This window comes from Danio rerio, chromosome 4, assembly GCF_052040795.2.
Source record: "Danio rerio strain M-AB ecotype USA chromosome 4, GRCz13ab, whole genome shotgun sequence".
NCBI lineage: Eukaryota > Metazoa > Chordata > Actinopteri > Cypriniformes > Danionidae > Danio > Danio rerio.
The window spans coordinates 24,817,324-24,845,017 of NC_141024.2; the positions used below are offsets into that span (position 1 = coordinate 24,817,324).

At 35.7% G+C, this 27,694-nt stretch overlaps 1 protein-coding gene across 1 annotated transcript in view; it reads right to left on the minus strand.

The window, feature by feature from the left end:
• The window catches only part of celf2 (cugbp, Elav-like family member 2), a 439,402-nt gene that overhangs the window by 368,202 nt on the left and 43,506 nt on the right, over window positions 1-27,694 (minus strand). The window contains exon 3 of the mRNA XM_087246193.2: window positions 8,801-8,930. The gene's annotated coding sequence lies outside the window, so the exon portion shown is untranslated. The remainder of the gene's footprint in view (window positions 1-8,800; window positions 8,931-27,694) is intronic.

The following is a 27,694-nucleotide window of genomic DNA, read 5'->3' on the forward strand; positions in this document are numbered from 1 at the left end:
CTACTGACTCAGAGGCCCCAGATCTGCTACAGCTCCACCCTCCAGGGCCGCCTCAGTGTAAAGGCTGATTTATACTTCTGCGTCAAACACCGGCGTATGCATCGCCGTCACTGACGTGCACCTCTCAAAAAATGTAACTACACGTCGAACCGACGCGTAGCGTAAGCTCTGTGATTGGTCGGCTTGGTAGCGCTGACGAGTCTGGGCGGGACCGAGAGCCGCGTGAAGGAGCTCCGGATGGAAAGTTTTGTTTTGTGTTTACCTCATAGTTAAAGTTGTTGCACGTCCGCCGGTTCCTGCCTCAAAATGAGCGAGTTTGAGCCACTTGTACATCCCGGAAGTGTTCAGGAAAAGCAAAAAAGTAGCGAAGAAACTCGACACAGAGGAACATTTACATCTCACTGCCAACTAGCGTTTCGGAGGTGTTAATGCAGACCGACAGAGACAGCGCGCAGAAGTTTAAATGCACAGCCACGCGCGTTGCATACGCAGTGGGTTACGCCGGTCACCTGACGCAGAAGTATAAATCAGGCTTAATGCTCCAGACCCACCTCAGCTGCACACTCCAGCCCCCCTCAGCTCAACACTTTATGCACATCAGCCCCACCCCCCAGGCCTGTCTTAGCTCCACGTTCCAGTCCCTCCTTAGTTCCACACTCCAGGCCTGCCTCAGCTTCATGATGCAGTCACATCAGCTCCACCCTCCAGGCCCCGCCTCAGCTCCAGACTCCAGGGCTTCCCTAGCTCCATGCCCTTAGTTTGCCTCTACTACATGGACCTGGCCCTCCAGCCCTCCTTCTGTTCTGCCTCCACTCATCGTCCATCCTGATCTGTTCATTTCAGATTGGCTTTTTCACTCAGCTACAATGAACACTCCACAATGCTTGCATCTGACAGCCTAAACGGTTTAATAATCTGGACACTGACACACTGATTATGCACTATATAAACACCACTCATATACACACACCATTGCTCCGTCTTGTAGTTATGTTGTGCAAAAGTGTTCATCAATCTGTTCCTGGTTTGCATCTGATTTTGGATTTTTGGTTGTTTGTCCCTTGCCCTGAATTTACCTGCTCACTTGGATTATGTTTTTGGATCATCTTTCATCCACTGTTTTCTCGTTTTGACCCTTGCATGCTCGAATATTTCCTGCGATTTGAACTCCACCTTAATTCTCAGCACTCATGCTTACATTTACAATACACAATGAACAATGTTTGTACATAATTAATTATAGCACATCATGTATTAATGCATTAGTTAATGCACATTAACAAGTTTATTGATTGTTTTCTGCCTGTCCAAAACTATTCATGGTTATTGGATTTCTTATGTGGATTACCTATTTTGTGGCTGTTTGCTCCTGTTAACCCTTGTCTGTCTGATAAAGCTGCACTTGGAACCTTTCCTTCGTTACCATGACCAATCATTACTAAATCCTGAGCCAAACATGGAACATGCCACCATGGATATAACCATTTGCCTTGTACAGCAAGACCCCTTGACAACAAGGCTTCCGTCACTGAGTTTCTTTGAGTCACTGTTCCTGTTCCGAAGTATCAAGAGTTGTCACCACCCAGGCTGCAAAAATGGCCATAGTCTCCACCCGAGCTCAAAGAATAGCCACCGCCATCACCCAAACTGCAAGAATGGCCCAAGCCACCAGAACAACCGCAGCAAGAATCATCAATGATTCCTCCTGTGCTCCAAGAGTCTTTACCATCACCACCAGAGCTACGGTTGCTCGAGTCGTCAATGCTGCTTTCTGAGCTCGATTATAGCCTCCTTTACCTCCAAAGCTATTACAGCCAAAGTTGACGATGCTGTCTCCTAAGCTCCAAGAGTGGCCGCCGATGCCATCAGAGATAATGCTGCCAGAGTTGGCTGACATGCCAGAGCTTCCTGATCTGCCTATGCCTTCTGACCCAGAGTCTCCTGATCCACCAGGCTTGTCTGACCCTCCAGTGCCTGTTGACCAAGAACTCCAGATCTGCTAACGTTCCACAGGTTAGGCCCTCCATAGCTCCACGCTACAGGCCTGCCTCAGCTCCTTGCTCCAGACCTGCATCAGCTCCATTCCCCATGCCTCTACTCCGCCTCCCTCCTGAACTGTTCTTGTTGGAGGAGCATCTGGAAGGGGCTATGTTATAAGTCATTAGCTAGAGTACCCACCAGGCTCTCTAAAAGGCACTCCACTAGTTGAAAACTTTACCAGCTATTCACCCAGACTAAACCAACCATCATGATTTGCATTTCAAAGCTGTAACAGTTTAGCAATCTGAACACTCTTACACAGCTGCTGGGCAACATCACTGATGACATACACTATATTAACACCACATTCACATTCATTCATTGCTCAGTATTGTTTCAAGCCTACCCTAGCCAAGTCTTCAATCTAGCCTATTCATGTTTTATGTTTTGCCCTGTCTTCCTACCTTCTTGCTTTTTTGCCTTTGGACTGTTCTCAGATTATGATTTTTTTCTGCCTGCCTCCACCTCTGCCTGTTTAATGGTTTCCTCTTGTGGATTACCCTATTTGTTGCTGTTTGCTCCTGTTAACCCTTTTCTGACTGTTAACCCTTGTCTTCCGTTGGCATGGCAGATCGTTACAAAATTACCTTTTTTTTCACTTTCTTTAATTTAATTTGTTAGCAATTTTAGCACATGAGACCATTAAACATTAATCAGAATTAAGTTCCAGATATGTTTTTTATATAATGGAGCCTAAATGTATCTGATGAATAAACAGCACAGATAATATGCAGTATAGATTTTGCAAACGGTAATGATTACCCAATTGTTACTATTAGTTCACCCTACACTGTCATAGCTCTCTTCCCAGGTACCAATTATTTTACTGCTTTCCAACGCACTGTCACATATACACACAAAAGTATTCAAACTACAAGACACATGGCAACTGGTAGCTTGCCATATATGTGTCATGCCAGGTTTGACTACTCATAGTTTTGCATCACAGCCATTCAAGCTTGTCAAAGCGCATTGCACAAAGTTTGATTTAATTTTCATGTCTTGTTACTGATCCCGCAGTGCCAAGCATAAATATGCCAGGACAAATTGATTTGACAGCCATTGTGGAGGAAAAGATTTTGGTGAATAGCAGCTTAAATAATAGATTTTTTTATTTTTATTTTTTAAAGCTTGGACTCTAATTAATATTCATCCATCTACTGGATTTACTTAATAAAATACAATTTTTAATGACCAAATTAAGCTAAATACATACAGTAAATCAAGTATAAATAGCTTTATACCTGGGGAAAACATCATATGATCTGTTAATTAACAGATTCCATAGTCTGTGATGAATTATAGGTGTTTTCAATTAATTAAATTTTCAAATTGCTTATTTCCGAGTGTTGTTTCACAAGTCACAAAGATATGTAAAAAAATAAAACTAAATAAAATACAACATCAATAATACAACAATTTAACAATATAAAAATGTGATAAAACAGTTCAATGTTTTTAAAATCTTAATGTAAATAAAATCTTGCTTTCTTTAAATAAGATGGCAACAGTTTATTTTTCATTTGATACATTTTCACTTGTGTATCTTGAAATTATTTTTTTTTGTTGTTGTGAATCACCCTCGTTTATTTCTTTCTTTAAAATGTAAACTTTTAATATAATTGCATAATTTATTTAAATTTATTTGATTTAATTGTTATTTATGTGAGGTTTACAGAGCATTGTTTGGAAATTGTCCTTACTTTAGATTAATTCAATATTTTAAAACCTGTTTAACACATTTTAACACATCTGCTTTTATTTGTTTTTAATCTTTTTATCATTTGTTGTATTTATTTTCGTATACTTGTCTCTTGTATTCTTGTTTATGTAAAGCACTTTGAATTACCATTGTGTATGAAATATGCTATATAAAACTTGTTTTACCTAGGTCACAAAACTGTATTTTAAGAATAATTTTATCCATTTCTCTGTGAAAACAGGCAAATTATTTTGGTGCATTTAAACAGAACAGATTTAATAAACAAATTTATTAAACAAATATATTTATTAAAGTAATATTTTAGCCACCAAACATATTTAGAAATTGAAAGATAATACAATTAAATTCAAGCAAAAAATTGGCAAAACATTACAACCTACAACATTTAAACAAATTTAATACATACATACATACATACATACATACATATATATATATATATATATATATATATATATATATATATATATATATATATATATATATATATATAGTTTTGCTTCTCTTCATTTTTCCTCTTTTTTTAAACTTGTATTTCATATTTTTCTATAACATAAATTTGGGTGTATAGGTTTTTTATTTTATTTTTATTATTATTTTTTTTTTTGTTAGATAAGCTCCAAATTTGGCTGGCTAATCTAATGTATATTCACACATATAATATTGTATAGCTTCCTATACAATATATACATACAGTTGAAGTCTGAATTATTGCCTGCCTAGTTACCTTTAACCTAATTAGCCTAGTTAAGCATTTAAATGTCACTTTAAGCTGTATAGAAGTGTCTTGAAAAATATCTAGCATTATATTATTTAATGTCATCATGGCAAAGATAAAATATATCAGTTATTAGAAATAAGTTATTAAAACTATTGTTTAGAAGTGTGTTGATAAAAATCTTCCCTCTGTTAAAAAGAAATTGGGGAAAAAATAAACAAAGGGGCTAATAATCCAAGGGGGCTAATAATTTTGACTCTAGCTGTGTATTGTTAAATTCAAAAAGTTCACTAATCATTTACGTACTCATTCTGAATCATCCCAATCACCATCAACCAATAACTAGTTTATAAATAATGCAGTAGTTAGTAGTAAAAAAGTGAAGCATTGACAAATTATTAAAATACAATCATTAAGCAAATTATTAGTCTTACAGCATTTGTAGCTGTATTTATAAACCGCATAATAATGTCTATTAATGTAGAGTTAATACTTAAATGATGAACTAACTATTTGCTAATGCTTATTAAATTATTCTCAAAGTGTTGTGCTACCAATGCATTTCACACAAATAATATAATGTAATAACATTGTCATAAATAAAAACACTCCTTTTTCATGCAGATCGACAGTCACATGACTAGAATTTCACAGCCAGGTTTCCACTGGAGAGCTAAAATGAAGTATCAGAGGCAGTTCCAAAATCAATTAAGCCCCAATATGAGTGGAGAAGTGTGTAAAAAATGTGACAGTGATCTGTGGATGTTGTGTGTTTATGTGTGTGGGCTGATAGGGGGCCACGACAGGCGCTCAATATTCATCACCTCTGGCAGTTCCGCGTCGGCCAGCGTAACGAGAGAATGGACTTGTGGGTAACATAATCATCCAATTAGAGATGATAATCTCACCAGCCAATCAGGGCCCGCCACTGGCTCCCCCGGGGCCTCCAGTTGGCCGTAATAAATTTAGGGCCACTCAGATTGTGTTAAGCTGCTCTACAGTGCCACAATGTATCTGCTTGTCAGCGGCTCAAGGCGGCAAAAAAGGTCTCTCTAAGAAATGCTGGCTATCACTCAAACAAAACAAAGAAGGCATATACATGAGTCACATAACTGGAATATATGCATATGTATACATCTGAATAATGAAGTTTCATTTTGATGGATTTGAAAGGGCAAAATATGTGGTTGTTTTAGGTAAGACATTGCAGGTAAAAAAAGTTTGATTTATTTCATTAACAACAGCAAAACATTTGTTGTAGAAATATGAAAATAAGGCATTGGTTACTTAAATATATGCTAATTTGCATACATTTCGAGCACCAAAATTCAAACATTGGATGAAAGTTAATTTATGATTATTTAATTTGTTTTTCAAAAAGGATTTGGCGACTCTGTCACAGTCACCAGCGATCTAGCCCATGCAGATCGCTGGAGAACTACAAATCTGCTGGTATAAGGACTACAAGATCTAGTCATGCAACAAACACACACACACACACACCTGCTCCAAGTCTCCATTGATTATACTCCCACAGCTGATGCTGCTCATGTACTGATCACACCATACATACAACTCACTTTGAGACTGTCATTGCTGTCTTGTTATACTGAATGGTGAACATGTGACGTGTTTTCCTTGCCTTGTCTTTCGTGTTAGAACCTTGTTTTGTTTTGTTTGTTTATTCATGTCTGCTGCTTGCCTTTTTGACAATCTGCCTGTTTATTGACCATGACTCTGGATAGCTTGTATACATCTGTTTGCTCCTGTGTTGACTGGTACTTGCCTGACCATTCTGCTAATAAACCCTGCATTTGGACCGCACCCCTATTGTCAGTGTCAGTTCACATTACACTATCACTCCTTACTTCAGAATATACTGCAATCAGCCGAAATAAATAAATAAACAAATTTAAGTGGATTGAACATAAAAGTTATAAAAAAAACTCAAGAATTGCGTTGGTTCAGCTCATTTTAAATAAGCAGCAAACATCTTTTTGTTTTGGAGTGTACATGGAGTGATATGAATAAAATTGTATTTCGGTGTATGTAAGACCCGTTAAAGTGGGGATTTATGGCTATATATGGAGATATAAACAGCATTCAAAATCTATGTATTAAATTGTATTAAAATCGAAATCCACAGACACAAGTGTAACAACGGCATCCACACTCACACTGAAAAAAATATGTCTGCAAAATTCATTCATTCATTTTCTTGTCGGCTTAGTCCCTTTATTAATCAGGGGTTACCACACCGCCAACTTATTCAGCACATTTTTATGCAGCGGATACCCTTCCAGCCGCAACCCATCTCTGGAAAACATCCGCACACACACACACTCATACACTATGGACAATTTAGCCTACCCAATTCACCTGTACTGCATGTCTATGGACTGTGAGGGAAACCGGAGCACCCGGAGGAAACCCACGCGAATGCAGGGAGAACATGCAAACTCCACACAGAAACACCAACTGAGCCGAGGATCAAACCAGCGACCCAGTGGCCTTCTTGCTGTGGGGCGACAGCACTACCTACTGCGCCACTGCGTCGCTTGTCTGCAAAATTGTTGCAAACAATTTATGTGTTGAATTTAAACAAACAAATTTAATTTAGTAATGTTCAACTTAATTTTTGGTTGTTTAAATTCAGCCCAAATAAATTGTTTACAACCACTTAACCTAAAAAAACTGTAAATACAAGGAATCATCTTTGAATATTTTTGTTCAGTGCATGCTATTCCAAAGTTCACATAATATTGAATCCATAACCAGAGCAGATGGTTATGATGATCAATGAGTCAAAAAAACACAAGCCTGATTCCTGCAAAAACCCCAGTGACAGACATATATCTGCATACATCTGGTAGGTAATAAATAAATTAATTAATTAATAAAAAGTGCCCTTATATGCTGATTATTACATAAATTGGTAACATTTTTTTTTTGATGGTCTATTTGAATATTACTAGATAGTAGGATGTCTGCTTATATCTGCTCCTTCAACAAACATGTAACCGACTATAAGAAACTTTGCAAGTGCACGTCAACTTAAACTAATCCTAATCTCAACCTAACAGTCTACTTATAATCTAATGAGAATTAGCAGCAATGTATTCAACAAATGGACCATCAAAATAAAGTATGACCTAAAAGTGCTATAAATATATAGTTGAACTGATTCGAACATATAGCAAAAGACTATCTGTATTGGATTATTTACATTAGACTGAGGGAAAACCTAAGTTATGAAAATTGACAGGTGTATAAAAATGGGCTAGATAGATATAGATAGACAGATAGACAGACAGACAGGCAGACAGGCAGGAAGAAATACAGAGAGACAGCATGTAAATAAGCACTATTTGACTGACACTTCATCTAAATCATATATGTAACAGCTGTCAGAGCAGCATATAGAAATGCAATGAGCAGGGTGAAACTCCCTCATCGTTTCGACTGCCTCTCTCTCTCCCTTCCCCCAATAATCCACCTTGTTGCCCATCTCATCCCTCTATCCTGAGGGGAGGAGAGCAGCGATTGTCTGAGAGATTTTAAGATTTGATCCGATCTGCTGCTCAGTCAGGTGAATTCATCTTTAAGAATCTAGGGCTAGAAAAATCAATGCTCGCTATGAATGCGGGCGGGCGGGCGGGCACACACACACACAGACAGACAGACACACACACACACACACACACACCCCCACACACACACACACACACACACATGCGCACGCACGCAGGCAAGTACACACGCACGCACACACACACACATATGTGCCCACGAACCACACAATAAAATATGTCCCCTACTGGCTCCAGGTCCCCTGTTAGTGGGTGTGTAATGACACAAAGGTCTCCTCATATCAAGGTAGGCAAATGTGTCAAGTAAACTGGTTTAAAATACATTTACCTTACATGTTCTCAAGGGTATAGTGGACATTTTAAAAGTGGAGAGTGGGGAAATCTGTATGAAATCAAAGTTTACATTCTTAATCACCCCCAACCCCATATGCTATTTTATGTTTACATTTTATGTTAATTTAATTTTAATGTGAATTTTAAGGATTCCCTTTTTTGTATACTGTGATCCAACCACATGATTACACTAAACAGATGCAATCCAAGTATTTATTTAGTGACATTCAGGATCGTAAGTGCCAAAACCAACACAGGCTCATTGTGAATATGTAACCTCGTTTACATTTCTGGAGAGGATGAATTATCTAGGTAACTATGGCTGCATTTCATCTTTAAATGAATGCTACAGGGTGGAATGACTGTGTCTTTTCATGAAATCAGCTGAACGCTTACCTCCGTGTGGATGGCTTTTCCGCTGTTACCAGTTTGCCCAGTGGCTTGCTGTGTAAGTCAAAGGACTGGAGACTGGAGTCGATGGCAACGATGAGGTTCAAATCCAGTAAAGAATGGTTCCAGAAAGCAGCTAAAACAAAAACAAAAGTCAAAAAATAAAATAAACAAGTAAATAACATGGTGAGAATGTGGAAATATCTGAAAATGTGGTAAAAATCAGGAGGCCACATGGGGCTTTTCTTTTTCTGGATTGCTTTTGAAAAGCTATTGGTTGGTTTTAGGTGAAGAGGTGGCTATTGGTCAATCGGTTCTTTTGGAAAGACTTTTAGTTGGTTTCAGGCAAGTTGGTGGGTGGGGGTATCAATCGGAAATTTAAGATTTGAAAAAGCGTACACAGTGGAAAAAAAATGTTCCACCTGGGGCGTTTTTTGCTCTATACAGAAATGTATACAGGGGTATCAATAATTGCCATGGGTTGGCCAAAACCTGTTTAACAAACCATCTTTTTAATTTCAAGGCATTTTACAGCAGTCAAATCAAATGCTCATTGACTCCATTTAGTCAGATTTCAAAATAAAACTGGAAATAGTGCCTTTGCTAATCCAAAGCTCAATAAAAACACAAGTGGTACTTCTCACCAAATCCATAAATAAACCTTGAAAAATGCAAGCTGTATATTAAACTCAACACTCACTCCCGGATGAATATGTACAACATCAATAAGTTTACTTACATTCGCTCCAAGCTATCAATATTTAAAAATCAATATGTGAAAGAACTACCGTTAAGTTAATAACATTAATTAGTTATTTATTAACATATCGATTAACATATGGTCTCAGTATGAGAAAACAGAAGATTTTGCAGTGCATAATTTCTAGGAACAGTTCTCTCAAAGAATTTACATTCTATCAAGATATGGATGCTTTTAGCTTGTTTCAAACCTGCATTACTTTGAACAACATGAACTATTTTGTACAGATCCTTATTTTCCATGCAATTACAATGAATGGGAACTGAGGTTTAAAGCTTCCGAAAGGATGTGAAATTACCTAAAAAGTGGCCCAAATGACATGACTGTTAAATTCCAAAGACTTTCACAGCTGTATATTATAAGGGAAAAAGACCCAGAATTAAAGTCATTTTATAGAAATTTATGTAAAGAACATAGCAAAATTCAAGTCATTATTTATGGATGATGTTCCAGAGAAGTATTAATCACTGATACTTTGACAAAACACAATACTTCGACAGGAATTGGGCATTAAAGCTCACCTGCTAATCAAAGTAATCACAGTTACATTTAAACTATTTTAACTGTAAGCAACACAAATGCATACATACATGTGCAGACATTGTTGTTCACACAACTTCTTCATGAATAAATGTAATTGTGAGGTTGATTGTATCCCTTGGGGTTTATTGCAAATAGTTCCTTGTTTTAGGCCATACCCTAAGATATAATGTTAAATAAGGATTTTTCGCAAATTCATATTAGAGACAGATCTATACTTGATTCTGAATTATCATATCATAGAAGTCATTTCTTGAATTGTGTCATCAATTTCTACAATACCCTTTCAGGCCTTTTACAAAGCAAAAAACACTGCGCAAGCTGCTAATGAGTTACCTCAAACAAATTGGATAGACTAAACCAGGCTAGCTTTTAATATCAGTGCCACAATAGGCTGTACATAAAGAGCGAAAAGCTTTTTACAGTAGATGAGATACAATGCCTCATGTTCGCCACTATGGGCTTTCATTAGAAAGACAGAACCATCCATGTAGGTATCGCTGCGGCTTGGAGATATTCAAATGGAAGGGACTTACGCCACAAGTAGGCTGGGTTAAGGGTTGGTGTAATAGATATTAATGAAACTCCTCAGGTTACTGTGAGGCTGGGTTTGGGGTTGGTGTATGTGGAGACGTTAATGAAATCCAACAGCTGACTGTGAGGTTGGGTTTAGGTTTGGAGTAGGTGTAGGTGTAAACATTAATAAAGTAGCCAGGGTTTAGTGTTTGTCTACGTGTAGTAGGTATTAATGAAACTCATGAGGTCACTGTGAGGTTAGGCTTAGGGTTGGAGTAGGTGTAGGTGTAGACACTAATAAAATAGCCTGGGTTTAGGGTTGGTCTAGGTGTAGTAGATATTAATAAAACTCATTACTACTCATATATTATGGTGCGGACATTCATAAAACACAATATGTTGGACATAACCTGTCGTGTACAATTTATTAAATAAATGAAAACACAGGAGGTTTGTACAGGCCAATTGGAGCTGAAGTCCCACCCACTTGGAGCTGGCGCCGACCACCGTTTATACACTTCTCAAGCCATCCACTAGCCCTATAAAAGCTTTGATATATATCACACAAGATCAATGAACTAACAAAAACTATGCCATTTTGAACAAAATCGGGCCAAAATTAAGTTTGCATTGAGTTTGTTTTGGATCCTAAACAGCTTTAAGCTACAATTGGTTCATGGGGATTATGCAGTCTGTAAGCGTGTTCTGGTACTACTTCGTGCCTTCTTTGACATGTGATTGATTGGTATTTCATATCCACCACAGAGGTCAGACAAGAGAACAAGATCCAAAAAAGTAATACCAAGTGGTAGACCACAGGGTTGAGTATTAAGGGCTCTGCCATTGTACCATAGGGGACGACGCTTTATCTTTGCACATCATTCCTTCTCAATTATGAGAGGCACGGTTAAGAATATTGTCGCTGAAGCTGTCAAACTGGCATCAACATAAAAAATACCACCACTCTAAATGTGGAATCAAATGGTCAGACTTTGGTTGAAGATTACCAAAACAAAGTAAAAAAAAAAAAAAAAAAAAGTTTTATTTTTTTTTTTCAGTTCTTTTGAATGTTGGTTCTCTAAACTGGAAGAGCAACTTATATACTTGGAATGCAGTACAAAAACGGCAGATAAGTAAAGACTGCATTCCTCCACATTTATTTGTTGTCTCTCAGTCTATTTCCCCATCTCCTCTTCACCTTTAAGAGACTCTTCACGTTCTCTTCCACTCCTCCTGACAGTAGGACTGACGGCTAGCATCATTCTCTCAGACCGGCGGAATCGAGGCCCCTGCTGGCCCCTGTTTGGATCTCTGAGGAAAATCTCATTTAAGTCTCCTCGTCTACTTCTTCTTCCGTTCAGCACACCGGTGTCATCGGGCCGATGCAATGTGACCAGGATACCAACAGGACGACTCATTAGTCAAGCCTGGCACCGACAGCCACACACACACACACACACACACACACATCCTAATGTGCTCCACGGTTCAGGATTTAATTAAAAAGAGTTTGAGCACTGTGGGCGATTCTCATCATGACATCCTCTCCTCACCTCTGAGGTTAATATCGGTCTAATGCACTTCTCCTCACACACCGGTACATTGCACGCATTGGGATGTGTGTCACACAGAGATGCACGCGGCTCTTAAAAAACAAACAGGAAAATTGCAGTAATTTGATAGTTTATAAATGAGGCTTTATTGCACCCCTAGAGCCAAATTTCTACACTCCGGTCGGAGAGCTGAGGAACGGCTTCCAAAATTTGTATTAATCATCACAATGTCCCTCAAGTCAATTGCAAATCTGTATGGCTTCCTTTCTGCTGTGGAATCCAAAAAAATTAAACGAACTTTAAGAGTTGCTTACTTTCATACAGTTAAAGTGGATGGAGAAATAATAAGTTATTGTAGTAAACAAAGTGACTTTGACAATTAATTAATCAATAAATACATTATGAGGATTTCAAAATGCTTTTCTTACTTATATTTGTTTGTGTTGATCTATATAAATATATAAATGAATGTGTAAACTTTGTATAGAGAAATTTGAGGATATTTTTGCACGACAAGGAGTCTGCATTTTAAACATTAATATTCACACGAGAAAAACGTTTATGTCCACTGAGTAGAATAGCGATGCTGCTTGCTGTCATGTTTACTTTGGACATTAACCCTCAGAGGTCTGAGGTGATTTTGGGGCCCCTAAGATGTTTTAACATGCCCTGACATTTGTGGTTATTTCAGCTACTTATTACATAGTATTGGCCAACATAATTTATTTATTTTTGTATTCAGCACAAACTCTGCTACAATGATATGTGAGAAATATTAGTGTAGACACATGCTTTTTTAGAAGAAAAAAAAATTAACTTGTGAAAAATTCACCGAAATCACAATAAGGTTTACATTTTAATATACTGATACTGAAAATGTTATCTCCTTAGAATTAAAAAGCTTTGGTTGTCTATATTCAAGCAAAATAAAAATGTACAATATAATGTTCCTATTCCCAGAGATTGGTTGCGGCTGGAAGGGCATCCGCTGGATGGCTGGAAGGCCATTACTCACAATTTGAAAATATGCTTCTTTGTTTAAAGGCAAGCCTCATTTTCTAGACAAGCAAAACATAGTGTTGTGTTTTAAGAATGATTTGTCAAAATTAAGTGAGCTTTTCCTTAAAACAAGCAAAAAAAGCTGCCAGCGGGGTAAGCAAAATAATTTTTTTGTCAAAATGAAAAACTTATGGTGACCGAGAGAGCTTAACATGCAGCAATTTAAAAAAACACATGCAATTACAAAAAATGCATTGCATTTTCCCACACCGCAAACAAATGAATAAAACATGCTGCATTTTCTCACAAGGCAAACAAACTCCGAAAACGCCTGGATTTTCTTACAACACATACAAATTGAACAGAACACTGTGGAAATATTTCAAAGGGGCCAGATTGCTAAAACATGCAGATTCAGCGAAATGTTTGAGGTGTAGGAGATCTTTGTTAAGTTTTTTTTTTTTTTACAACATCCTGATTCCCTTTTGCTGCAGTCACACTAGAGTTTGAGCTTGCAAATTTCTCTCTTATGGTACTGCGAAAAGGGGTGGGATTAAACAAGATGATTAGACATAAAAAGAAAACAATTGGTCCATATCTAAAATGTCTATACAGAAAGGTCATGTTTTAACCTTCGATTGGTCTCACGCATTCACTTTATGCTATTTCACAGGTCAGATTTCACCAAGCTTGAACTTTGCACAAGCTTGCGTTTCTAGTCTGCCACATTCACGTGCATATGAACGGAAGTCTATGGGGTGGAAAGTGCAGAGGGGCCGCAGCTTTAACTGTAAGTTTCAAACAAAGACTGAAGGACTCAACTAGTTTGATCAGATGTGTTTAATTAGGGTTGGAACTAAACTGTGCAGACCTTCAACCTTCCAGAGCTAAGTTTGACACCTGTGATGTAATTAATTCATAATAATCAGTAGGTAATTGAGTAATTAAACTATGTAACATCAAAATTCATTGTAACTGGACATTCTTCATTTGGGATAATGTATATAATCAGCATAATACTTTATATAACATGGTTTTGGATATTTCAATTAAAACAATCTTACATGTTGTGCCATTAAATAAATCTACTGTGGTTATAGCAGATCCCACAAAAATCATTCAAATGAGATACATACAAAAATCCATGTGAATTTGTACAAATGTTTGTCTTAGATTTTTTTTCATTTCTAGTAAAATATCTACAAATTCTTACTTCAAGAAGCATTTTATTGACAAGTAAAAAAAAAGCAAATTAAGAAACAATCTTTATCAGTATGACAGCATAAAAAAACAACAACAACATGAAAATAAAAATAAAAAACAACATTCTAAAACTTGAGGGAAACGGCTATTTAGGTTATGGTAATTTGGGCTAATAAAATACAAAAGAGAAGTAAGGTTGCAACTAAACTATAAAGGGTTGTGGCCCTGCAGGAACTGAGTTTGACACCCCTGAGTTACATTTCTACTTGGTTAGGGTTAGAATGTGTGCTAGGTTTAGCGTTAGTTACATGCAATTTTGCATAATTCATTGTAACTAAAATAATACGAGCATGAAACATGTAACTGTGTTAACTTAAATTAAACTGTAAACACATTTTCAAATTCAGCGACCAACTTAACTAGTGACAGAGAACGTTTTGTGTTGCCATGCTAATAATGACATACAAGCTTAATATTTGGTTTGGTTTTATATTATACAAGTTAACACAGAAAACGCTTTAATATGATGAGTGTTTTATCAGACTGCATTTGTTAGAATGATAAAACAGCGCTGCTTCTTAACCATGTGATCAAATGTGGAAGAACAGGAAGCTGTAGCATGATAATAGCTCTACAACACAACTTTTTTTTTTTTTTTGTAATTTTATAATTTTAGTAATAATTAACTATATTATTATTACTATTGTCACATACTAATGACCACAAATGATATGTAAAATGTGGTTACACTTTTAAAAGAGTGCAGTTAATGGTGTGATGCGTTTGAAAATTATTATTAACGCTTAAATTTAATTTAACAAGCATATTTCCTATTTCTACCTTCCGGCACTCTGCATGTGTGTGTGTGTGTGTGTGTGTGTGTGTGTGTGTGTGTGTGTGTGTGTGTGTGTGTGTGTGTGTGTGCGACATACACAATGGCTTGAGCTCCAAGAAACTAATGAAGATGCCACTATACGTGACAACCACCAATTAATTCTGTCAGGTTTCATGGCATATGCTTTGTGTATGTGTATGAGTGTGTGTGTATGCTCTCTATAGTTGCAGCAATGTATTCTGTGCTGTAATTAAGACTATGGGAGTGTTTCCAGTGCACACAATCAAGTCTACGTGTATGTTAAGCAGTAATTGTAAAAGTCTAAGTAGAAAGGGCTAATTAATAGCTAATCCTAAACAGTAGTACAAGCTTTCCTGCAGAACAACAAAAAATACTCTAACACTAATGATTGGTGTATGATATAGGGCCCCAAAATGTCTTTAAAAATCACTTAAAAAGAAATAATAAGTTATCGTAGTAAACAAAATGACTGACAAATAATAAATACATATTATCCAATAACAAATACATATATCCAATTTCCTGGCTATCTTTGACCATTGTAGTTTTTGGCATACACTGCAAAAGATGCTTTTCTTACTTATAGTTGTTAGTGTTGTATCTAGTCCAAATATCTAAAAAGTCTTTTTCTAGAGAAGCAAAACATATTGGGCCCTATCATACACTAGGCACAATAAGGCACAAGACATGTTTGATGCATTTTGATGCTATTTTCAGACCAGCACAACCCTATTTTTCAAATTTTGTGCCACATTGTTTAAAAGGCAAATTCATTTGCACAATTTTGTAGACTCATGGGTGTTCCGCTATAAAAAGAGGTGTGTAAGGGCGCTATGTTGGCGCGTTGCTGAGGAACTGAAATAGACTGTGCCATTGACCAACTAAAATCTGGTCTAAAGTCCAGCGCAGAGAACATTAGTTATACACCTATGCATGTCAAAACATGTACACATTGCTTAATATTGTACACACAGGATGTACGGCAATACACAAATATATTTACATATGAAAAAAAAAAAAGGATTAAAATGTTACAAAAAGTATTATTTTCTACATTAATGACCTCCATGCCTTTTTCATGTAGGGGAGATTTTTAAAAGTTTACTCATGACAATTTGCATATCAGTAATGTTGTTGTTATTAGCCGTATTATTCATATGCATATATATATATATATATATATATATATATATATATATATATATATATATATATATATATAATTTGCATTATAGTCTCCACTTTTCATACTAGAATGCAATTCCCTCTCTGACTCCTCCAGCAACTACAAAAAAATAAAAATAAAAAAAAATAAAAAAATAAACTACTAATGTTTTGCTTCTTACACTTTCTTTTCATACCTGAAACTTGCCTAGCACTTATTCATTGTTGCTCTTATAGTTGTGTAAATTGCTTCCTTGTCCTCATTTGTAAGTCCCTTTGGATGAAAGCGTCTGCTAAATGACTAAATGTAAATGTACATATATTTGTTTTATTAAAAACAAGTTCGGATTTGTAGATTTAAGAAATACTTTTTAAACAAATCTTTGTGCTTAACAAACTAAATTAAATATGTAGGTTAATGTATGTCTTCAGTGGAGTGATTATTTACCGTTACCTTATATCCAAAAGTAAAAGAGTAAAGTAAAAAGAAAACAAAGAAAAAGTAAAGAGGCAGAACGGAGGCTCATTCTTTACCCTTGCGCTGCAGATGGTCTGTTTAACTGTTTTTTGCTAGTGAAGTGTTCAGTTTTTCCACTTACAAAGTCCGCCATGTAAATTACAAACGTGCCATGGCGTGACACAACTGACTCTTTATGGCAATGTAAGATGAGACTCTTAAGATTTAATGCACATTTTGCGCAAAACACGCCCATAACTCTTTAACAAAAAAGCACAACCCTTTTAGACCATGCATTGGAGCACAAGGCGTATTTTCCCATCTTTAAAATCGCAAAAGTGGATTTGAACGCGCCCTTAATGCATTTGGGCCATGTGCTTTAGACTTTGCGCCTAGATCATTAAAATAGAGCCCATTGTCTTGTTTTAAGAAATAATGTCAAAATTAGGTGATCATACAGCTGGAATACCAGGTATATTATATAGGGCTCAAAAATTTTTGTTAATTTTTTTTTTTATAAAAAATTCACAAAAAATGTATCACACCATAACTTTATTATTATTATTATTATTATTATTATTATTATTATTATTCAATAAATAAATAAATAAATAAAATAATAATAATAATAATAATAATAATAATAATAATAATAAATGAATATTGCAATTTTAAGAAACAGGTTATGACACTTCACACTTTAACATTAATATATATAAAATAAATATTTTATTTTATAATATTTTATTAAATATTTAAATATTTTATTTATATTATTAAAATAAATATTTCTAATATATATATATATATATATATATATATATATATATATATATATATATATATATCATGTTAGTTAACGTTAGTTAATGAAAATACAGTAGTTCATTGTTAGTTCATGTTAACTCATGGTGCATTAACTAATGTTAACAAGCACGGACTTGGATGTTAATAATGCATTAGTAAATGTTCAAATATGATTAATAAATGCTGTACAAGTGGTGTTCATGATTAGTTCATGTTAGTAAAGGCATTAACTAATGAACCTTATTGTAAAGTGTTACCATATATATATATATATATATATATATATATATATATATATATATATATATATATATATATATATATATATATATATATATATATATATATATATAATATAAACAAACCATTCTGTTCATCTTTTAAATCAAAGTTTTTCAATATTTCTGTATAGACTTGAAGCCTACAAAATGAAGCTCCTTCATGTGTGATTTAGAGCAAAAGTTTTATTACATTAAACTCCAAACGTTACATTAATTCACAGGTCAACAATTTGGAAGCTGACGGATTTGTAAGCATTTGAATAGTGAATGGAACTGAAAATCAAGTGTAGTCCTCTGTTTAGAAGCTTTCAGAATATTTGTCATTTTGTCCAAGGGTCAATGACACACAAGAATGTCTGTAAAAGGAAAGCTCCTTTCAAAATTGTCCTTTAATACTTGTGTCGAGGAATCTCTGTAAATCTCTCAGAAATCTTTAGGGAAAAATGCACTTCGAATGACTTACTCTAAAAATCTATATTTCCATTAGTTAAATTATACAATTATATTTACAATTTTTATAACAAAATTTACAAGGAAATACCAAAATATTTTACTCACATTTTCTAAGGTATATTTTAACTGAATTGTCTTTCGATGTAGTTAAATAATTTAAATAGTTTTTAATGTAAATTATTTGATTGTTTTTCAAAGAGGTTAAATTATTTGATAGTTTCATACTTATTTATCTTTACAGACATGAGTAATAAGTCCATTTTATGCATCCCTTAAAACATATAAACAAAGAAATGTAGCATTTCAAAGTGGACACTTTGCATATAGCCTACCAAGCATGCAGCCTAGCTTTGCATATAGTTGTATATGTATTAAAAATCAAATATATAGCAAATGTCTATATTACTTATAAATTCATCATCTTAATTGTAATACATAACAATAAATTATCAATGTGAAATTTTAGGATAATGTCTGTTTAGTTAGTTAGTTAGCTAGTTGGTTAGTTTATATTCAGTTGTGGCTGACTTCAAGCTCTTAATTTGTTATTTTATACATATTTAATCCTCACCATGAATACTTTCAAGAGTGTGCAAACAGTAAAGAACAAGCCACCCCCAGTCAAATCCATGGAAACGGTTGCTATCTGCGAAACACCTGCAATGAAGCATTTCTTAACATCTGCTAACGTGGAGAAAACATCCACACAGTATCACTAAATCTGCAACAATAAGAACAAAATAAAACTTTAAATATGTTGTCCAAAGTGTTTCTGTAATTAAAGAGAGAGTTCACCATAAAATGGAAATGTACTCATCATCACTTACCATCAAGTTGTTTTATATGAGTGTCTATTTGTATCAATAAGAAGAAATAATCACAAAGAACAAGTGGATGGTGAATCATTTTTTAGGAGAACTATCCCTGTAAAGGGAAATATTATGACCCTTTTCGGAAGATATTTTACAAATCTCTGGAGTGTCAGTAAGGTTTCGGATGAAAATACCGCACAGATAATTTATTAGCTTGTCAAATTTGGCCTTATTTTGGTTGAGCAGAAACACACCATTTTTGTGTGTCTGCCTCTTAAATAAAAAATAAGCTTCTGCTTTCCAGAAAAGGGCGGAGCCTTTACACACACAGCTGATGTTCCAGAAACAACAAAATAAGCAAGTAGTTTATAAAAAATATTACCAGTAGCAAGAATCTTCAAACCAAAGTCCTTCTATAATGAATAAGATGAAACTTGAATAGGATAAAACTGATCCAGAACATTTCTGAATGGTTAGTGGAAACATTTATGCAGTTGTTGAATAGTACTGATTCAGCACACCAACTAATGTAATGCTACGTTTTGAGGTAATGCTTTCACAAATTTTTGTTACGGGGGCTAAGAGTGTTGGATGGCGGAGGGGTGTCACGACAAAAGATGAAAGGGAAGAGGGGAGTGTTGTCGCAGACGAAAGTGAAGAGGGTTGTAAAGTTGCGGAAGAAAGTGAAATTAAAGAGCCAACGGGGAAGGAGGGCGGTTGAGGAGCGGGATGGGTAAAATGAGGTGGTGGATCAGATTTGAGAGGTGTGTTCCATCATAAATTAAGCAATGTTGGTGCGTCAATGGCAAAGCAGTGGCGCAGTAGGTAGTGCTGTCGCCTCACAGCAAGAAAGTTGCTGGGTCGCTGGTTCGAGCCTCGGCTCAGTTGGCGTTTCTATGTGGAGTTTGCATGTTCTCCTTACGTTCGCGTGGGTTTCCTCCGGGTGCTCCGGTTTCCCCCACAGTCCAAAGACATGTGGTACAGGTGAATTGGGTAGGCTAAATTGTCCGTAGTGTATGAGTGTGTGTGTGAATGTGTGTCTGAATGTTTCCCAGAGATGGGTTGCGGCTGGAAGGGCATTTGCTGCGTAAAAAAAAACTTGCTGGATAAGTTGGCGGTTCATTCTGCTGTGGCAACCCCGGATTAATAAAGAGACCAAGCCGACAAGAAAATGAATGAATTGTGCGTCAATCAACCCAAGAGACATGAATCAGAACAACCTAGGCTGCATCTGAAAATGTCTACTACTCAGTAGGTACTGCATTTTAATTTAAATGTACTACTCAGACGTACTGCATCCACCATTTTGTCATCATCACATGACCTAAACACTTCAGTAGTGTTGCTTCCCTCCCATTCTTAAATTCTCTTGAGGTGCATCCATCGAATGTGCACTTTAGAATTTTGCCGGAAGTAGTAGGTCATCTGGATACTTCTCACATACTATTTTTCAGATTCTATGAATTTGGACATACTACTCGGCTCACATACTGTTTTTAGCATACTATATAGCATGGAAGTATGCGATTTCAAATGCAGCTTTTTGTTTTGTTTTGAATGAATGTCTCAGTGGACTAAACCAACATGAGAGTGAGTAATTAACAACATGTTTTCCATATTTGAGTAACCTAACCATTAAAATAAGGAAAAAGTCAAGTTTTCAAGAGATGCCCTTGATAAGATTTTTAAAACTAAAAGTGTTTTTTATAAAAGTGTGGAAGTGATTGATATAAAATCAAAGGAAACTGAGAACATAAAGCACAGCTGAGGTCACCAAGGTGTGTATGTGTGTGTGTGTGTGTTTGTGTGCCATGTTCTTGTACCCCACTGCTCTGAGAGAGCCTTCGCTAATCCGTCTCGGCAGGGTCCACTCTCCACTCACTTCCCATCGCACCACGAAAGAGCCAGAGATTGTGCTCTCTTTCAGAGCGAGAGAGAGCACAGTCGCCCACCAGATACTGAAAGGAAAGGGATAAGAAAGGGCCATCGATTGCCGTGGCTTTTCCCGGTGCCCGAGGTATAGCCAGCCCGGCATGTGTTTGTGTTTGAGGGGGTGGGAGAGAAAAAGACTCGAAATGGAGAGATGAGAGCTCTTAGCGCCTTATACACACACCAATAATTCTGGATCTATTTTAATCTCACTTTATCTCCGTGATGGAGAGCCACTTTGATTGAGTTGGTGTTTATTATGGTCGAATCCTGTGGAAATCGACATGTCGGTCGGTGTAGGGTCAGCCCTACAAATAACAAAGAGTCCTTGTGCGTGGCATGCGTGGGCCTTGTGTGAAACCATTACATACAAGCTCCATCGCTGAAGAATCTTATTATATAATTGTTCCATTTAAAACTGAGACAGAATGGTAGCCAATTTGACTTAGGTAACGGCATTGCCTATTTCTAAATAAAACCAAAGCACTCACCTCCAACTCAGTTGCTTGGTTGGCGCAATATAGGACTTTCATGATTTTAGTCTTTAATAATCAATTACCCAAACAATTTATTACTAGAAATATATCTACAGATACTCATATGATGACTATTTGATATATAGTTAGGGTAATATATAATAATATTGTGATATTCGAGTCTCCTCCATCTTTTAGAATCTTCATAGTCATCATGACAACACAAACACTGCCGTCACCTCAACGGAAACCCCGCCTTTGCTTTCATTTGACTGGAAAACAGAGGCGACTGACCTAACACAGTTTTTCAATTCAGAGTTCACTTTCTTTCAACTGCTGGCACACAGCAGTTGATGGCAAATGTGCGAGGCGCAGCAGGTGGTTAAAATGTGAGGCATGCAAGCAGTGCACAAAAACGCTCACGGCCTTTAGTAAACCATTCAAAAGATGCTCTTCTCAACGCAAAAATCCCTTTCCCTAAAGGGACCATCAAAATAGTGTTACCTGTTAGTTTAGAAACACCCACTTACACTATTGCTAATTGAGGTGTAGTTGCAAAGTTACTTGATCTCCACAGAATGTTTTTGCTTTAAAAAATATAGGTTTGGTTAGGGTTTTGCCTGATGTTCAAACTACTCATCATCATCATCATCATCTTTGACCTATGAAAACAAATTTAGTTTGGTTTAGTTTAGCTTTGTTGTAGTTTGGAATTGCTGGTGTTCCATTTCATTATAGGCATGACTATTCACACTATCTGATTGGTTGTAAACTATAATAAGGTTGCTGGTTCGAGCCTCGGCTGTGTCAGTTGGCATTTCTGTGTGGAGTTTGCATGCTCTCCCCGTGTTTGTGTGGGTTTCCTCCTGGTGCTCCGGTTTTCCCCACAAGTCCAAAGACGTGGTACAGGTAAATTGGGTATGCTTAAATTGACCGTAGTGTATGTGCGTGTGTGTGTGTGTGTGTGTGTGTTTGTGAATGAGTGTGTATGAATGTTTCTCAGTGATGGGTTGTAGCTGGAAAGGCATCAGCTGCGAGTTGGAGGTTCATTCCGCTGTGGCGACCCCAGATTAATAAAGGTACTAACCCGAAAAGAAAACAAATGAATGAATGATTAAAATACACTAATATACCATACTATATATATGACTATTGTGCAACCGGTAGACTGCAAGTAGAGGTGCTTGCAAAATATGCATATTCCCAGTAAGCGGTAATTGTCACATTATATGTATTACCAACACAATCTCACGGTAATTCATAACTTTTTGATTTATTGGCTACTTCGTATGAATTTATATAATTTAATTTGTACAATTTAGTACGATTTGCTTATTCTCCAATGATGGTTGGCTTTAAGAGTGGGGTTGTATGCCACAGCTCCATTTTAAAATTGTGGATTACTGTATGACTGAACTTGTACGAATTTGTATGAATTAGCCACTAAACTGACAAAGCATAAAAGATAGTTATGTTTCCTTGAGAGATTAGGCTGGTAATACATTGTATACTGTGGGTGGAAATTGATTTTCTCAAAACCAACATGGACAAGGGTCATTTTAATTCTAAAATGTAATTTTAAAACAAAAACACACTAATGTAAACAGTTATTGTAAACAGCCTTAACGGGATTATCAAAATATTATCAAACAGTTTACAAAAGTTATGGCTGCTAGTTGACACGGTAGCATGACAGTTGAAAAGTTACTTCCCACTAACAAAATGCGTGGGGGACCATTAAAATAAAGTGTTTCCATACAGTCTACAAATTATGTCTCTTTTGGATAATATGTAGTTGCAAATTTTCTTCTGGTCAACAGCATGTCCAAAGGGGACCACTAAAATAAAAAGTTACCTTACAGTCTACAAATACTCTAATAACTGATGCTGCGTTCATACCAAATGAGGATGAAGCATTAAGTCTGTTAAGTCAAGGCAAAGACGCAAATAGACATCTGGCAGCACAATACTTCGGAATGAGGTGGCGCTAATTACGCAATTCACGTGAATGAATCAGAGCAAGTTGAATCACTCGAGGAGGAAAATCTGAACTTCAGCAAACATTTGCGCTGCTATAATTAATCAGGAGCTTTCTCTTGTAGGGCCATGATTATGACATAGTGCCTATTGTTGGTGTCCCGGTGGAAAATTATCTTGCCGACACGGGACAACAGTTTATTTAAACTGGGCTCGGCTCAGTCTGAAGCACAACTGAAAGCTTCCATGATACAGACACAGTTTTAGGAGGAGTTGATGAACTCACAGAGCTGGGTTAATCTCTGAAGGGATCTAGTGGACTCAGACACGGCTCCAAACGAATCATCACTGTTTATCAGCCTTCCCAAAGCACATAAACAGTTATTTTCTCAATAAAATTAACGTTAGCCATTTAGCAACGAAGCTAGAGTCACCAAGTAGACAGAAACTTCTATTGCGAAGTGAATTTGATGCACGAATAAAATGGATTTGGTGCACGAATGAAGCGAGTAAACTCATATTGTTCACACAGCTGTGCACGAATAGTGTGATTTATCTGCGTGTTTCGTGTCTAGTGTGAACACAGCATGCGAGTCAACACAAAATTGCAAAGTTAGCTGTAATGAACAAAATGCCTCAAGAATCACCCCTCTAATTTATTTGGAATAATGTGAACATCTGGGACAACAAGACATGCATGTTTAAAATAAAGTAAACAAGGAAGTTCATCAAGTACATCCACATATAACGGCGCAACAAATCAGTCATTTTACAACCCATCTTAAGCAATGATCTCCCTCGCCTTCACTTTATCCTGCATGTCAGCACGTGAAGTTTAAAAATACCTCCTCAGAAGCACACGTCGCCATAGTGATTGGGAAATGCATCGTCCCACCTTTCCCAAAAGCACCGGAGAGCTCCAACTAAATGTAACAAATGAAGAGAGGATCTTGGCGTAATGAGAAAGAGAGAGTGCTGAGAGAAGGAGAGAGTGTGTCTTCGAAAAAGAAAAAAAAAAAGCTTTTACAGCGAGCTAATGCAGCCTGGCTCTTCAGGCGCGCAGTCGGCTAAAACACCCGCCGCAAGGATTAACGCTCTCCCGGTCACCATAGCAACTCCAGTCTGCCACAACAGCTCTCAGTACCTTTCCCCCCTTCCTTTTTAACAACAAGTTTTTCCTGCGGAAATGAACAGGTGAATTTGAGAGGTTCTTAGGATGCCCAGCTTTCATAATGATTGACCTTTCGATAGCAGCAATCAGACGTCATTTACTTTAATGGGACAGACTGCAGCTGTGAATGCAAGAGAAAAAGAGTAAAAAAAGTAGGGCTGCACAATATATATTGTTTCAGCATCGATATTAGAATGTGCAAACCTGCAATTTTAAGTTGGGATTATAATTGACCCAAAACCACAATTCAGAGTAGATGATTTGATTACACAGTTTAAACCCTAATATAATAGTGTGATTTTATTATTATTTTTTGCATGTGATTTCATGTGATTTAAACCATTTGGGCTCAAAAAAAAAAAAAAAAAAAAAACTACAGAGTTTGCCACTTTGTTACCTAAGAATTAAAAGGTTCTATCTGACATTTTTGTCAAAATTGAGTTATTCACATATTCCTACTAAATGACAACTTATTTACATTATGGGATGTTTTTTCATGAGTTGTTTACAGTTGATTTTTATTTAAAAACAAATATTATGCACATACTGTTTGCTTTTTTGAATGCAAAAACTTTGAAACGCAATATCTCAAAATCATTCAGAACACAGATAGAACCATATAATTCCAAGATGACTACTTCAACATAATAATTATGTTTATTTATTCAATGAACACCATCTTTTTATGTTTCACTATTTTATTTTTGATCATTGTTCTATTGTTTTCATCACTACTTTCATCATTACTTTAATTTTACTTTATTTTAAGGTAATGTTGTATATTTTATGCAGATGCACTCACCCACAAAAACCTAGTCGAAGTCAAACTCCCAAATCAAAGTAAAATGACGAGTTCTTGTGAAATTATATTCATACCGCAATATAAATCACAGACAAAAAGAAATTACAAAAAATGAACTCCCAAAGTAAAATTATAAATTCTTTCCAAATAGTTACAAAATGATCTTGTGAAATTATACTCATATTGCAATATAAATTATAGAAAAAACTAAGTAAAATAAGTCAAGTAAACTCCCAATCACAGTAAAATAATGAGTTCTTGTGAAATGATATTCATATCGCAATATAAATCACAGAAAAAAAGGAAAATATAGAAAATGAACTCCCAAAATAAAATGATAAACTCTTTTCAAATAGAGTTACAAAATTATCTTGTAAAATTATATTCATATTGCAATATAAATTACAGAAAAAAACTAAGTAAAATAAGTAAAATAAACTCCCAATCAAAAAAAAATAAAAAATAAAAAATGATGAGTTTTTGTGAAATTATATTCATATCATATTATAAATTGCAAAGAAAAAAGAAAATAAGGAAATGGAACTACCAAAGTAAAATGATAAATTCTTTCCAAATGGAGTTACAAAATTATTTTGTGAAATTGTATTCATATTGCAATATAAATAGCAAAATAATAATAATAATAATAACATAGTAAAATAAGGAAAATGAACTCCCAAAGTAAAATTATAAATTCTTTCCAAATAGAGTTACAAAATGATGTTTTGAAATTATATTCATATTGCAATAGAAATCACAGTAAAACAAAACATTGTAATATCCATTTTTTTCCAGTATTGTTTAGCCCTAAGGTAAATCTTTAATGAAAAAAAGAAGGCGATGATATTTCTTGAAGATGAAGTTAGGTAGTAAGGAGTACATATTTAAATGAGTAAACTAAATATGCACTTTAAATAGTTTTTGTTTTGTAATTTACAAATGATGTGGTTTGTTTGTCAACACTTTTGTACGTGATTGCAATGGTTTGACAGATTGAAACAATCTCTTTCTCTCTCTAAACTACTTTACTATACTGTTGCTAAATGTATGTTGCAGAGTAATAGACAAGAGCGAAGAGGCTGTACGAGTGCTGATATTAGTTCAATATCTCACTGCTATCAGCCAATCAGATTCGAGAAACAGACAGAGAGACATCACGTTATGTTGCCAACTGCAATTCAAACGTCTGTGTTGTGTTTATAAATGTGCCAGAATAAAGGTTTTGTTTCCATTTTCCCATGATGAGAGCACTGCTGGCGTGTAGTCCTATTTTTCTGGATTACAGTGGTCTGCTAACATGCGACAAAAATACATTTGTGAGAGCTTTTCGAATTTGAAGATGGTGAAATGCGCATTTGTCAATCATCTTCTTAAAAATAAATAAATAAATGAATAAATAAATAAACAAATTAATAAATAAATAAATAAATAAAAGACCCGGTTCTAGATTGTGTGGATTTTCCTGCAGTTTTTAGGAAGTGTGTGATCAATGTTCTTTGTTTATGTTTATTTAGATGGTAAAGTTAGTTAGTATAAATTTTTAATAATAGTGGCAGTTAATCATATTAATCATATTATTGTCTTATTCAAATTAAGACAAATAATTTGATTACGGATGTCCATGTAAACGTAGTCACCGTCTATCTCCCTTGCGTCTGTGTTTGTGTTGCCACTGTGTAAATCAGTGTGTGCATGTACTGAAACTTTCCTTTTTGTGCAAACCCTTCCTTCTTTTGCCACTCAGCACTCCCACCTAAACAAAGATGGACTCACCCACTTTCCCGACTTTTTCCAAACTAGAGGGGCCTTTAAATTTCTTATATTTTTCAATGTATTTGGAAATGTACGTTATTAACTGTGATGTAGAGCTGAATTTTTAAATGTGTCTCTTTGAAAATCATAATAACATGCTGATGTGCTACTCAAGAAAAACTCCCAGCTATCAATGCTGTAAACAACTGCTGATTGATATGTTTGTAGAAATCAAACTAATCATTTCTCATAATTATTTGATGAATAGAAAACTAAAATTAATCAGCGTATTAATCAAACTTTGTTGAGTGTTGTAGTTTTGGTTGATGTAAATGTGAATAATTTGACAGTGCAGTCTTTAAAATCTTTCCAAATTGTTTTTGGTGCATAGC